The sequence below is a fragment of the Colobus angolensis genome, unplaced genomic scaffold (assembly GCF_000951035.1).
Source record: "Colobus angolensis palliatus isolate OR3802 unplaced genomic scaffold, Cang.pa_1.0 Scaffold132, whole genome shotgun sequence".
NCBI classification, from domain to species: Eukaryota; Metazoa; Chordata; class Mammalia; order Primates; family Cercopithecidae; genus Colobus; species Colobus angolensis.
Genome location: NW_012114400.1, coordinates 9015566 through 9032131, shown reverse-complemented (window position 1 = coordinate 9032131; position 16566 = coordinate 9015566). Strand labels below are relative to the sequence as shown.

General features: G+C 32.9%; 1 protein-coding gene across 1 annotated transcript in view; it reads right to left on the bottom strand.

Moving 5' to 3' along the window:
• Positions 1 to 7964, bottom strand: part of RGS21 (regulator of G-protein signaling 21) — a 50102-nt gene extending 42138 nt beyond the window's left edge. Inside the window, exon 1 of the mRNA XM_011934197.1 lies at positions 7851 to 7964. The gene's annotated coding sequence lies outside the window, so the exon portion shown is untranslated. The remainder of the gene's footprint in view (positions 1 to 7850) is intronic.
• Between the last annotated feature and the right edge of the window lie 8602 nt (positions 7965 to 16566).

The following is a 16566-nucleotide window of genomic DNA, read 5'->3' as shown; positions in this document are numbered from 1 at the left end:
AGTGATGAAATCATTTGTACACCAAATCCCAGCATAATGTAATAACCTAAAATAAAAGTTGAAAAACAAAACTAAAATGAGATATTCAAGACAGATCATCCTCATTCCCAAAGATAGTGGAAATTAAAAACCAAGAGAAGAGGCCAAGATTTAACTATGTTATCACCAAATGGATTTTTATAGCTTAAAGAGTATCACCATTCCTATCTTCTCTTAGACTCACCAATTTCCTATTTTTCAATTAAGCTTCTGAATGATTACCATTTGTTAAGACATTTGTTAGCCTGGAATGGACTTTGTAGGCTTGCCTTTGATGGATTCAATGTAAAATTTTTAACATAGAAGTTAGAAAGGATAAGTAGTGTTTAATAAATATGAATAAAGCAAATGTATTTTTATTCTATGGATGGAGATTTTTTTAATGCCAAAATTTTAGAATTATGTGCGTGTGTGTGTGCGTGTATCATACACACATTCCTCTGTGAATACTTTTGGTGTTTTATGTGCAGATTTCCAAGTGCAACGTAATCTTTATTTTATTTTTTTCCAATGTGAAATTCACATTGAAATAAAATACTATTCCTAAGGGAACAAGAAGTCGTGTTCTTGATACTCAGCTCAATTCTACAACTACTGCTATAAGAAATTGTTGTTAAGTTCAACTGCCAATGCCTTATCTTGCTGTGAAACAGATCTCTTTCAATAGAATAATCTACACAAGGAAAATTTATATGTAAATGTAAATCAGTATTCAAACTGAAGTGAAAATTCTCCTAATGAGAAAATTGTTTAAATATCTTGTAGAATTGGTCATTCTAGAGCTTCATTAATGTAATTTCAACCAAAATATAACTAAAGATATTGTTAGTAACAAGACCCATTGATCCTTTAATATTAAAGAGAACTCTTTATGCTGTTTTTATGAAGTTATGACTGTAGAGAAATAAACATGTGTCTGTGGAAACAGTTAATAACGATTACATGTGTATTATTTCTATCTATATTTAGCTATTTATTTGCTCTTCTTTATTAACTGTGATATTTCTTAGGGATGAACAATGAAACATGATGTAAACATTTACATAAGGCAAATTCGTTTTTTAACAGTTTTTTTTCCTTACAAACAAGTTTTTTGAATGCATTTCTTAGCATAATACTTGAACCTGTCTAAGGAATAGCCTGATTTATAATCTCTGGGCTGTGCATTTATATGACTTGGAACTTCAGTTTTTTTTCTTTTCTGAACCTATGCATTCTATTTAGATCATCTTAATAACTTTTTGAATAATTTCAGGAAATTTATCCACATCACTTTCAGGCTGATGGTTGTCCAGTCTTCACCTGCAGTTCAACCCTTCTTCTGAGCTTCTTATCATTTCCATTGCCACGTAAAATCTCCATAAGTGTCTAAGCATCTATATGCTCACCATCTTTGCCCTCTATCCACATATCTCCTTCTAAAACATTTTTTACCAGTCAATTTTTCAATCATCTACTCAGTGACACAAGCAAATCTGGGAGTCATTTTTCATTCTTCCCTCACTCTTGCCATTATCTATTTTCTTCATGTTATATATTTTCTTCATATTTCCTGATTTATTCATTTCAGTTTCTCTTTACTTTCACTAGTCTATCACAACTTTTGCCTAACATTCCTGCAACAGAGCCTTAAGTGCTCATCTGGCAGCTTCTCTTTCCTTTCTAAAGGCCATACTCCATAATGCAACAGGATTCATCTCTCTGAAAAGCAAATCTGAGGTTATGTAGTTGCCTGAGCAGATGCCATGCAAATAAATGGAATTTCCTTCACAGCCAAACTTTATGCAAAGGCAGAAAGAGGCAACTGTGTTTCTGGGGTAAAACGAGGAGTGACTACACTTTCTTCATCTCAAACTTCTCTTGTTGCAAATCTAACACTGTATCTGCAGTTTCCATCTTCCTCATCCTTTGTGTCAATACATTGAAGTCTCTTTTAAAAACACAACACTTATTTTTTAAAATAAATATTTTGGAATAGTTTTAGTCTTACAGACAAGTTGCAAAGATGATATAAAATCCAGATAGATGCTTCCTCCATTCCCTCCATCCCCTTAATATTTTACATTATCGTGGCAGGTTTTTAAAAACAGAAATCAACAGTGGTATATTACTGATATTTAAACTCTGAAATTTATTCAGATTTCATCTGGTTTCCCACTGATTTCCTCTTTCTACTTCAGAATCCAATCCAAAATATCAGGGAATTTAAATAATGCTGGTTTTGACAGAGAAAACTTTTTGCAGTTATTAGAATCTTAGTGTAAGACAGTTTAAGACACCCTTTTAGAAGGGTGAACAAATAGGACAACAGGCAGTGAAATTTGGGGAGATGGTGTCAGGTGTGCTGTAGCATGGGATGCTGGCTGGAGGTGTCTGGCATTAGTGGAAGAACTTGGGAAACCAGGTAATGCCATGAAGAGACTTGATTTAGAAGATACAAATTAAGGGGGTTGTTAGAAACAAACATTTCAGTTGTAAGTATGTTTGAGAATGTTTATTGATTACATAGAAATGGATAAAATCACGAGTCCAACCTCAAAATGGGAAAATAATTGTGGAAGTAAATGAAAGCATATATGCCATTGATTAGAACTGTGAATTTGTAAATTTCTTCCTAAGAGAGCCTTCCTGTGGCATTTGATGGGCCTGTTGGTCTGGGAGTTTGAAAAAATATTCTGAGGTTTGGAACAATTAATTTGATTGATTAGATTGATCCTTTCCATGATAGGGTTTTTATTCTGCAGATACAAAATTTATAATGAACTTTAGATATTTGAATGTCATGCTTCTATATTCAAATAAATCTTCTCAAGTTCTAAAGGAACTGAATATACCTTTCTTGTGCAGTCATGTATATTCCTGAGGGGAAAGATTGGGTAGTTGTCAATTTCCCTGGAAGTTATCAGCTGCAGTCCCCTGCAAGGGGCAGGATATTAGATTAGCCATTCCATTTTTAATTTCCTGGGAACAGATTGTGTGTTTACAAAGATATTATAAGAAAAATCTGCATCAAATTACTTTTTAAAAATGAGACTTGCAGAAGATTTACTTGCTATAATCTCTCTCTGTGTGTGTTGGGGGAAATTGTGGGTTTGTGTTTGTGGTTTTAGCTGTTTTCTTATTTTTTGGTCATAGTTTTCAATTCTAATATAAGGAGCTTCTCAAAATGGAAGATTTATTTCAAGTATTGAAAATAAAAACATACTCCAAAAGCATGTTCTCTTCAGATCAGGGCTCTTTTTAATACATCAAAGTGTGAGTATCTCAGGTTCATGAGAAAATAATTTGATTTATACTAATTGTACATCCATATGGTACATCTTTTAACTTATGCTCATATTATATGTTAATATACAAATGATTCATATAAAAGTAAAAATGGCATTAAAATAAAATCAATAAGAATTAGCTCCTTTTTATGAAGTGTCAATAAGTTTTTAATTTATTTACTTTTGTAGTGTTTGGTACCTAAAGTTATAATCAGAGAACAGCAAGGATCAGGATGATTTTAAATTAGAGTTAGATTTCATCAATATGCCTGGGGATTAGAAAATCCCCAAGTTACAAAACTTTCCACCAATTCCAGTGAAAATTCAGCTCTAATGTCAAATCATTTTAAGTTTATTAGGCACTTGTCATAACACTAATTACAAATTAGATCATTTTATATTCTCGAGATTGAGAAAAGTAATTAAATTGGTGGTTTCATTAGTTGATGGACAGTTTTAAAGAGTCTATTTCTTCTGGAAAATCAAGGTGTATTATTCTTTCAGTTTCTAAAGAAGTGCTTATTAGAAAAAATGGGGTTGGATAGAAGTCTAAATCTAACAGAAAAGGGTAATTTTGTCATGAATACTGACTTAATTTTATTAATAGCTTTTAATATACATGTTTTAAAGATATGAAGTCTTAGCTTTAGAATTTAAATATTAGGATATTTCTTCATTAAACTGAAATTTCAAATTCAAAGTAGATATTTAATTAGATGAATTAAAAATATAGAGTCATGATAATATTACCTGTTATACAGTCAATCCTTTAAAATATGCTAATTGCAAGGTTTATGAGTGACATGGGGAGTCAAAGTTTTATAAACCCTCAAGCATTATAATTAGTCTTTGGAATCTTTTTTTGTTATTGCTGTCCAGACATAGAAATGTACAAATGTTTAATTTAAGGTCAGCCAAGCTGAAAAAATTTAAAAATAGTTTTAGTCAATTACCTAATTCTAAATTTGCTTTGTTTATTCTCATGTTATTTCTTATTCTCTCTTTTTTCTGAAACTACTAATGTAGGAAGTTAAATTAATACTATAGTAAATCATAAAAGTCATGTTCAATCAAGGTTTTAGCTTTAGCTTTAGCCCTACTTTAGATTGAATGTGTTTTCTTACCAGGAAATTCTGGAGAGGTTATTACAACATACCCTCACACATACACATACACGTTCCTTTACATTTTACATGGCTGTGCTAGAGGATTAGCATTTATTGAGTTTCTACTATATGAGGTGCTCTGATTCTCAGCCTCCCATGCCACATTGTGATGTTGAACATCTCTGTGCATATACTCTTGTAAAATGTGTGTTGCAATATTTATACAAATATTTTAATTTAAACAAATGTCATTGTGTGATATATTTCATTTTGCTTCTTTTTAACTTTTATTTTAAGTTCAGTGGTACAAGTGCAGGTTTGTTAGATAGGTAAACTTATGTCATGGGGGTTTGTTGAACAGATTATTTCACCCAGATATTAAGCATTAGTTATTTTTCCTGACCCTCGTCCTCCTCCCACCCTCGATCCTCCGAAAGCCCCAGTGTGTGTTGTTACCCTTCTGTTTCGTAATGTCTTTCATCTGGTATTGTGGTTTTAAAAAGATCTAACTATATTGCTGTGTGACCTTTGCTTCTAATTGCTATAATATACTTCACTGTGTGGACTCATCATCTTTTCCCTTTACGCAAAGGCTTCGACTTCCAGCAACCACAGGTAAAACACAGTTGAGTGTCTCTCTTCAGCTCCCCTTTGTCACCATTTTTAGATGAAGAAACAGAGGCATGGAGGGTTGAATAATCTTATCAGAATTGCACCACTAGGATTAGAACCAGTCTAATGGCAGGCACATAGAGGAAAGAGAAGCATCAGTTATTAAACATCTATTGCAGCAGAAGTTTTATGTCAAAAAATCAATTTTATCCGTTTAAGTGCCTTATGTAGTAGCTAAAATGACTCAAAAAAATCAGAAAAGTAACCTGAATAATCATAATTGATAACTGGCAGATTCAGAAGTTTACTTAATACTGGTCATCCCTTATAGCTCTTCTTGGTTTTTAATTAATCAGTGTCTCGTTTCGATGAATGTATTATTTTAAAAAAATATGGAGGTAAGATTGCTTGATTACTCAGGTATTTCTCTCATTTTGGGAAATTGCATACATAGCCTTAGCAAAGAGCATGTAAAATTGTTCCCAAATACCAATTTTTATTTACTTGTTTGTTTTCTTATTTTTGGGTAATCAACAGCAGCAGAAGAAAAGTGTGTGTATATATATATACATATATATACACACACACACACTCACACACATTAATTGGAGGATTAATTTTCCTAGAAAACAAACATTTTGAAACAACTGATATAAAAAATTTGGAAGGGATTCTCATGTTAAAAGCTTATTGGATTATTTTTTGGATTTTTAGAGAAAGGATTCTGTTCTGTCACCCAGTCTGGAGTGCAGTGGTGCAATCATAGCTCACTGCAGCCTTGAACTCCTGCGCTCAAGTGACCCTTCTGTCCTCAGCCTCCCAAGTAGCTAGGATTACAAGTGTGGACCACCACACCACACCAGGCTAATTTTTAAATTATTTTTATAGAGATCAGGGTGGAGAGGGGACCTTGGTAATTTGCCTAGGCTGGTCTTGAATTTCTAGTCTCAAGCATTCCTCCCGTTCCGGCCTCCCCAAATGCTAGAACTACAGGCATGAGCCACCATACCCACTCTTGAACTCTTAAAATAGATTTTACTCTGTCCTTCATTTTGTTTATTGATTTGCAGATAGACATCATGACTACATAAAATTATTTCCATTTTTCATTTCTATCTAAGTAAAAATTACCAGCTGGTTTTTATGGCGATAATGACATGGATCAGTAATAGTTCTTGGAAATGTTATTTTCAAAAAATTGTTGAATGAAAAGTTTTTTTATTCCTTCAATAGATATTATTTTCCTCCAAGCTTGAACAGATGAGTATGATGATTAATCAATATCATTTTAAGTACTAGAATGGCTCCTGAATGATAAAACCCATCAGTAAAGACAGACTAAGCCAACATTAAGAAGTAAATGATATCTGACCTAGGAATTTCTCCTTTAGATACGACGTTCTCCCTGTTTTTCTGCTAGAAGACAAATCTTGGGTGAGGACAATATTGCAGAGGGGCCTGAACAGAGAGTTGAGCTCAGTATAAAACTTCTGACAGATTTTGCTGTTCTGGGAGGGACAGAGTCTAGCCCCAAGGAGGGGGAATGTTAGAGGCAGTCTGATGGGGTGAGAGCCTGTGATGTCCTTCAAATCAAACCAGAGGAGATTGCTTTACTTCTTTCCCAATTGCTCAGAGGCAATTAGCAGAAGTAATTAATAGTGTTACTTCGAGAATTCTGTGGCTGCTTGATTTATTTTCAAATCAAATAGAAAATTGTAGTGTCCCCTTAACAAATTCGCAGGTGTACTTGACATTTCTAAGTTTAATGACTAGGTTTTTTAAGAAAATGCAATATTTTGACATTGTCTAAAAATAACAGGGTATTGATTTCTTAAAAAGGCAATTGTATGATGAATATATTAATATTATTAATATTTTAGACTATAATTTTAGAAAGCAGGAGAAAGGGTTGCCAGCATTTGGTGTCATAAGTTTTAGGGCACGGTACAAACCACTAATATGTTATACATATACTATAATACATGTAGTAGTAAATGTCAAAACAAGGTAATACCATTTCATCTTAAGTTGTGAATGCACATTTTGACTAAAAATTTTTATGAAATTGTAAATTAAAATTATATAAACTAATTTTAAAGAACGTATTATCAGTTATAAGTTAATAGGACTTAGGGTGGTATGAAGATGCATTTTTCAAAATTATTTTAAAAATTAAATTTGAAGAATAGTGAAAGTATTAACTGAAATATATCTTTAAAACTTTAAACATTGTTGAAGTAGTGCTTTTATCCTCTCAAGTTCTACTCAAGTCATTGAATCATATGTAAGTAAAGACATAAAAATAGTAATATTATATTTAATGTGTTTTGTATGCTGTATATAACATTTGTTTATATAATTCATTACTTTCAGGTATGGTAATTGGCCACCTGCTAACTGTGTGTCCTTGAGAAAGATGTTATTATTACTTGTTCTAGTTGCTTTTCTAAAAGGATATAAGGAAAGTATGAGAGATATTTTTTACATTTCTCCTAGCTGTAAAATTCTATGGGTTCTATAATCCTATGTCTTGTCTTTTTTTCTCCCCTCCTATAGAGTCTGATATCTTTTGTTCATATTTTTTACAAATTTGAATCAGACTAGTTGGCAAACTGTCAGTTCTCTGACAGTCTGTGATAATATATTATTTTGCGCAAATGTTACCAAATAAATAGCTAGTAAAATTTTTTCTTTTTATGATTCCAAACTCGCTCAGTTTGATGAATAGGATCTAATATTTGGCATTTTTATCTCTAAATGTCATCAATTTAATCTTTGTAACAAGTTCATTTATACAATAAACTTTAAATCTCTTTATACTCACACAAATGCAATGCAGGGGAAATCACTGTCCTTGCTCCCTTGATTCCTTCTTTGTTGACAGGATAGATGACAGAATCTGCGCTTCTTTCAGATGAATTGTTTTTCAAGTGGTAACTTTTCTATATTAACATACTCCCTACCATATATTTTTCTTTTCTACACAATCTTCATATAACCACGTTATTTTTGAGGTTAAGTTTAATATCTAAACACCATTGAATCCATTCCATAATCAAGATATTTAGATTGTAGTTAGTTTTAATTTGAAGAACTTTGGTGGTGTTTCTATCAAATGTATAATAAATTTAACAATAACTTCGACTATCTGAGTCTCTTTTTTTAATGACCTGGTACCTATTCATGTCAGTGTCCTAAAATCTTCAAACTGTGAAGTCACATACATGTGGTATGGAAATTATTTTTTCAGTCAAAAATATGTAAATCTTTACTTTGCAATTGTACTCTGATAAAGTAGCTCAGTTTGAGGGACAAAAAGAAAACAAGCCTTTATTTTTCTTCTGAAGGCAGTATTTGCATGACTTTCATATAGTATATATGTTTGCATAGGAAATTTGTCTTTAGTTTCACATCTGCCTGGATTATAGCCTTTAATTCAATGATTCAAAGCTTATCTGGAAGACACTTAAAATACTTGAAAGCTACATACTATTATTTTATGATTTCAGCTACTCAAGACATAACTTTTAATGTATAAACAACATCTTTATCAAGTCAAGCAAATAGTGAAGGGAAATTATCAAACTATGGTCTTGTTTTTAAAGGAATGGGCCTAAAATTGGACAGATATACTTGAAGTGGTGAAAGAGGAAAATATTATACAACCATTTCATCTGTCCAGATTATTTGAGCCTTTCCTGCATCAATGAAACATCAGCTGTTGTGGTGAGATCATCTTTAATGCCCATCCTATTTTATGATCTAGATGCATTAATGATTAATTTATTGAATATTATTTGTTTTCTATGCTGTAACACTGGCATATCAAAAACTTCAATAGATTGTCACAGTTTAACTCTTGACCTTTGGGTTTTACTGCAAATAATTAACTACTACTCACATACTCTCAAATGTAGTAATATGATTTAAGTATTATTGCAGAAAGAAATATATTGTTTTACTAAGTAGTTTATTTGACATTTTACTAAACTCTGTTAAATATATGTTATGTATGTAGTATTTGAAATGTGATACATCTATAAAGGCAAATATTTAGCATAATTGTTAGCTTTACCCAAACAATTTTGAAAGTTAGGTTATTTTCTTTTTGTCTCAGTGTCTGTATACTTAATGTCCCTCGTGTGCTACACACAGTGACTGAAGAAAAGTAAGCTTCATGAGAAGAAACATTCACATATAAATTTTGATCAGTTTCTCAAAAGTAATAAATCAAAGGGAAATGCTGATACTGTGTAATAAATTTGGCTATATATAACAGACTAGCTTTCGCTAATACAGATCTGTGCCTCCTAATGATGTTATAGTCAATAATGAACCACATAGATGATGATGATCCTTTAAGATTATGATACTTTCCAATCTTACTATGCCTTTCCTATGTTTACATATGTTTAGATATGCAAGTACTTCTCGTGTTAAATTGCCTAGAGTATTCAGGACAGTAACATGGTATACAGGCTTACAGCCTAGGAGCACCAGGCCATATTGCCTAGATGTGTAGTAGGTTATGCCACTTAGGTTTGTAAGTTAATTCCATGATGTTCATACATTGAAATCACCTAATGACATATTTCTCAGAACATATCCCTTTTGTTAATCGATAGATGACTGTATAAGTATGCCAGTTCATTAAACAAAACTAAACAAAAACAAAATGGGGCACTAGATAGCTCAGGGAAAAAAATAGAAAACACATTCTGTATAGAATAATAGCTGTTACCTCTTAGGTTCTCTGTAAAGATTTTGAAATGCATATTGGATGTAATGAGTTATTTTAATTCTGATTAGAGGTAACGACTTACTTTTAAGTCTGATTTTTTTTTAAACCTATGAGTAGCGGTAGTCTCATCCAAGTAAATGTATTTTATACTACTTTTCTGAACCAGTTCAAATCTAAAACTAAGTTGCCAATGTTTTTATAGGCAACTGGTAAATTCTGAGAGAAAGTAATATTGCAGGCTTTTTTTTTTTTAACTCTCAATTTACGGTAATTGTTTAGAGAAAATGTAGAATGATAAATAGGGATGTGCTTTGGCTACTTTAGTCAAAGTCTGAGTTCTGCTACACATTATGTACATTCTTGTGCAAGATACTTAACCTTTAAAAACCTTTATTTTTCTATCGATAATACATAGAAAATAGGATTGGGTTCTTATACCTATTACATTAAGAATTAAGTGATACCATCTAAGCATTTATCAAAGTGACCACTAGATGGTAAACATGAACACATGTTAGCTATTACTGCTAAGGAAACTATTTTAATGCTTAAATTTCTTATGATCATAAAAATAAAATTTAGAATATGATTTTTAATCATTATTGAAAAAAATACATTTAAAAGAAACACAATCTCTTCTCAGCCTTTTGGCTAAGGCCAAGTGTAAAAAGGACACAAATGTAGTTTAGAGCAAATTTAAGTGATGTGGTTAAAAAAAAGGAGGTAATCACAGTATGATAATCAGGTCAGATTATTTCACTATCACGAAGAAGAAGAAAATTTACAGAGAGAAGTAGAAAGACTTTAGTAACCTAATGCCTACTAGGTAGTCTGTGGCAAAGTTTTGAAATAGAAATGGTGAATTCTGAGCACAGGGTTAGAAAGAAAGGTCACCTGAATGATAGAATTATGCTTATTTTTACAGATGCAGGATTCTAAAAATGTGATTTACAGAGTTTATAGGAAAGGCAGCCAAGGAAGAAAGAGCTAAAGATACAGATTGAGGTTTCAACTGAGGTATAGTTTAGCCAGGGCTATGGGTGTTGTGAGAGAAATTTTAAGGATGAATGTGGTAATATATATGAAACACTCTCTGTTCCTTGGAAGAAAGGTTCTATAAAAACGTAACATATTGCTGATTCTTAGAATGAATGGTGAAGGTTGAAAGATTTTCAGGTGTAGGGAAAGGGCACATTCACAATCCAGTGAGAGGCAAAGGATATTGGAAATGGAAGGTCAGAAACAAGAAAGGAAAAATAAAATTTGAATGTTTCTTACAAGACTATACACACATGCACACATACACTACAGTTTTAAACAGAATTATTTTCATTGGAAATACTCTGTAAAATAAGTTTATTGATTTCCAAGATAGCTGCACTTAGAACTGAATAATTTAAGCACATAAAGTAAATATAGTAGTCAGAGAGAGGAAAGAATGAATTTGGATTAATTGTCTAAGGAAACAATATCATAAAAGAAAAGGTATAATAAAAGAGAAAAGAGAAAAAAGTAAAGAGATAGGTTTTTGAATATAAAATATTTTGCCAAAAAGTTCAAGAAAATGTTTTGAAGGATAGAATTTAGAACTGTTCTAAGAAGTTCTGTATATGGTAGATAAAGCAATAGCTTGCCAGAAGATATATGGCCAATTTTAGATATATAAAAAGAGTGGGAGGAAATACAAGGAAATTAGAGTGTGCCACCCAGAGTGTCTCATGTGGAGCTGCTGATTACATGTCCGGATCTCATAATTGATGCAGAGGTGGCTATCAGTTAACTTAGCCAACAGATACTTTTGAAATAAATCAAGTCTCCAAATTACAAACAGTATTGAAATATGTTTTCTTGAAGGTCTATACCTCCTTAGTGATTTAAATCTGGATATAGTATTGATGCTCTAATTAGAATACCATATTGTATTTTTTCTAAGTAGTCTTATCAATTAGAATTTTATAGTTAAATGGGGATCTAATAATTAATGTCTTTTGACTTGAAGAGCCTTTGGAAAACACATTTATCAAATGCTCATGGGAAACAATTCAATTCTATAGTGTTATGATAAGTTGAAATCATGTGTTGTGTATCTAAAATATACTTAAAAAGATAATGGACTTTTCCATTTGTAACACCCATGACCATAAAAATCTTATGAAAAAGTAATTCAATGTCTTTGAGTTCAGAATGTTACAAGATTCTTTTATTATATTAACTTACCACATATGTAAGTGCAAAAAAGTAAAGAATAATCTCAGGCTTTCCCATTATGGTTTTTCTGTACTTGCAGAGAGGAAGTAACTTTGGCTTTGCTAACAGACTATTTCTTTTCTCCTTCTTTTTCTTCTTTTCCCCCCTTCCATTCACTCATCAAACCTGTTTGATTCCACTTTCAAAATATAATCATGTCTTGACTCACGCACCTCTATCTTCATTATATTGATTTAAGCCTAAGCTGCCTCTTCCCTGGATTACTACAGCTGTCTCTGAGCTACCTCTGTGCTTTCTGGGTTTTAGTCCTGTATCGTTTTCTCAGTGTGGCCACTTGAGGGATACTTGTAAAATGCAAGTCAGATCATATCACTCATCCACTCACACCTTCCCCTGGCTTTCCATCTTGCGCAGAGTTAAAGCCATGTTGGCTGGGCACAAGCTCACACCTGTAATCCCAGCACTTTGGGAGGCTGAGGTAGGCGGATCACTTGAGGTCAGGAGTTTGAGACCAGCCTGGCCAGCATGGTGAAACCATGTCTCTACTAAAAATACAAAAAATTAGCCTAGTGTAGTGGCAGGTACTTGTAATCCCAGCCACCAGCTACTGAGGCAGGAGAATCGCTTGAACCTGTGAGGTGGAGGTTGCAGTGACCGGAGATTGTGCCACTGCATTCCAACCTGGTCAACAGAGTGAGACTCCATCTGGAAAAAAAAAAAAAAAAAAAGCCATGTCCTGGAGTGGCCTGAACATCCCTACAGAATGTGTCCCTATCCACCTCTCTGATACGGTTTCCCATTACACAACTTTTTGCTTGCTCCACTCTCGGCATATCGGTCTCCTTGCTGCCTTCCTACTTGTCCAAGCACCCTTATTCCTAAACGTCTTTATACTTGCTTTTCCTTCTTTCTGAGTATTCCTTCCCCAGCTAGCTATTCCCATGGCTTACTAGCACACCTGATTTACTTAAATGGCAAATGAAGGCTTCTCTGACCGGTACACTTAACATGGTTAACACACGGCAGCTTCTCCTTCCTAATTGTTTTTTTCTCCTTCCCCACTTTATTTTCTCCATAACATATAATAGCACTTATTACCAACTGGTGTACTGTAGAATTTATTTTATTTTTCTGTTTATTTTCTCTCTTACTGCTTGACTACTTGAATGGAAAACTCCAGATAAGCTTAGATTTTTGTTTTTTACTTTTTTATCATAGCACCTAAAACAGTTTATAGCATGTAGCGATTCTTAAAAATATTTATTAAGTGTATACATGAATTATGTTATTCCCAGAAGCTGGCTAATGTAATGGGCACTTTGATAATGCATTATTGTCTTGAAGTGTTAAAATACTGAAGAAAGGTCACTAGATAAAAGTTCAAGGAAGCAGTACTCAGTGGGAGAGGGAAGTTAGGGAGAAAAGATGGCATAAGGGGAATGAAAAGTCTGTGGATGTTCATGAAAAAATGAAACTATGCCTGTATCAAAATATCTCATGTATTCCATAAATATATACATCTACTATGTTCCCACAGAAATTTTTAAAAATCTTATTTGCTTTCTTAAGTTAACAAAACCTTGCCTGCGTATTTTTGCCAATAGATGTCAGTGGTTGACCATATGAGTGAAATTATTGCAGATACATTTGTTTTATGCCACTCTTAAAAGGCTAGTCTTTAAGGAGTATCTCATTTCTTAAATGATCATTTTTATTATTTTACCTTGAGAAGTAATATATATTATGACATGATAGAGTTGACAAGACAAAATGTTAATAGATTCCCTAATATACTGAAACTATTGAAATTTAAGGGCTATAGGAAGTATTTAAATGAAAATGACTTTTTTAAATGGTTGCTTTGTTTATATAGATTTATGTATATTCCTCCAACCATTCAATTTTCAAAGTGAAAAAGAAATTGTTCGTACATACAGTGTTTTATTCACATCCATGCTTGCTATGGAGACTTTTATCCAGGTTTCAATCAATTTAGTTTAATCCAGTACAATTCCCAAGGTAGTTTGAAAAGAGTTTTATTTTTTAAGTTATAAATGGTAATTGAGTAGTCATCATCTTTTATCTGTTAAGAATGATTGTGAACATTGCTTTTAACGTAAATATTCTTATTTCAAAGTCCTAAGTACCTTCAATGAGATACAATTGTTTTCCATTTTTTGTTCTACTACTTAATATTTTTTCTCAATGTTTATTTCCTTAATTATATCTTTCAGAAATAAAATTAATGTTAAAAATAAACAGTGTATGTTATATTTACATGGATTTATAGTTTCAAAAATACCTGTCAACGGGTCTTTAAAAATTTCAAGAATGATATCGTGCTTCTCTTCTTTGGTCAGTGGGAAATTCGCAAACCTCTGAGATATTTAAAAAATTCTCCTAATCATGATTATTTTTTCTAGAAAACTGCTGTTACTATGTTGAACAAAATAATGAGGCAAAATACTTTGGTAAGGGTTTTACTGAACAGACCTAAAAGATGTGCCATCATTTATTGATTAATTCAACATATATTTATTGAGCTCCTCCTAGAGATCAGAAACTTAACATGTCTTCTCTTTTTATATGGCTATCTGTTGCCATGTAAAGAAGGTTTTTTTCTCTTTTTCTATGTATAAAATAATGGAAAAAAATTAATTCAGCTGCGCATGGTGATCCCAGCACTTTGGGAGGCCAAAGTGGGAGGATTGCATTGACCCAGGAGTTTGAGACTAGCCTGTGCAACAAAGTGAAATACCATCCTACAAAAATTTAAAAATTAGCCCAGTGTGGTGTCATGCACCTGTAGTCCCAGCTACTCAGGAGGTATAGTGGAAGTTTCACTTGAGCCTGAGAGAGTGAGCTTGCAATAAGCCATGGTCTCATCACTGCACTCCAGCCTGGGCAACAGAGAAAGACTCTGTCATAAATAAATAAATAAATAAATAAATAAAACTCACTGGGTGACAGGATGTACAAGACACAGAGTTGGAGAAAATATTTGCAATACTTAATCTGACAGAAGTCGTGCATGCATCACATATAGGGAACTCTTACAAATTAAGAATAAGGTATATAACCCCACTATTACAATGGGGGAAAAAGGCAAGCACATTTCATCACAGAATATACTAAATAGTCATTAAACATATGAAAAATGCTCACCAATATTGGTCATTAGAGAAATAAAAATGAAATCATTGTATATCCACCATAATGTCTAAAATTTAAAAACAAGACTGTGGAGCAACAGGAACCCTTACACAGATTTGATGGATGTGTGCATTGTTCCAACCATCTTGGAAAACTGATTGGAAGCATCTTTTAAAGCTGAACATATGCAAACCTTATGACCTGGTAATTTCTTTCCTAGGTATCTATCCAAAACAACTGCATACATGTGTATACCAAAAGATATGCATCAGAATTTCATCAACAATGTTATTTGTAAAAACGCTATACTAGAAACAATCCAAGTGTTCATTTGTGAAAGAAAGAATAAATACATTGTGGAATATTCATACAAAGAATACAGCAATGAAAAAGAATGACCTCTTGCTACATGCAACAACATGAATCCATTACAGATTATATTGAGGTCGAGTGCAGGGTGGCTGATGCCTGTAATCCCAGCACTTTGGAAGGCAAATCCTGGAGGATTGCTTGAGGCCAGGAGTTCGACACCAGTCTGGCCAATATGATGAAACATCATCTCTCCAAAAAAAAAATTAGCTGGGCATGGTGATGCATGCCTGTAGTCCCAGCTACTCTGGAGGCTGAAGCAGGAGAATCACTTGAACCCATGAGGTGGAGGTTTCAGTGAGTCCTGATGGCATCACTTCCCTCCATCCTGAGAGACAGAGTAACACTCTGTCAAAATATATATACAAACAAACAAAAAAAAAACAACCAAAAAACAACTAGTCACAAGTAAATATTATAATTTACTTTTATTTACATAAAGTTCAAAAACAGTCAAAAATGATCTATGGAGGCAGAAATAATACCTTTAGGAGAGGTATTGACTGAAGGAGGTCATGAGGGAGGCTTCTAGAAAGATGGTAATTTTTTCTTCCTTGATCTTGATGGTTTTACACAGGAATGTGCACTTTATAAAGTCATCACAATTTGTCTACCTTTCTGTATATGTGCTATACTTCAGTAAATATTTACTTGGAAATTGAACTGATTACTCTTTTCATAATTGTTAATAGAATAACATTCATACATTTTCTATCACTTCATAAAACACTTGACTATTCCAGGTAAAAGATTCCTTGAGACTCTTTGCAAGTTAGGCAGAAGGCTTTCCTCATTCACTCATTTACATTTTTAACCAGTGTCTATATTGTATTAAGTGGGTGAAAGAACAGGACTGTGGTGATGAAGGCAGAAGTGAGATTATTCTATTCGAGATGCTGCACTAAACAAAGCCATTTAAAGCACGAAATGAGCTCTAAAATTTTTGAAAGAACATTATGAGATAAACACAGTGGAATACAGTTTTTATTTGTTTGTTTTGTTTTTTACCTGATATACTAAGGCATATTAGGATAAGGATCACACTTTTTACTAGCTCTTAATTCTGGGG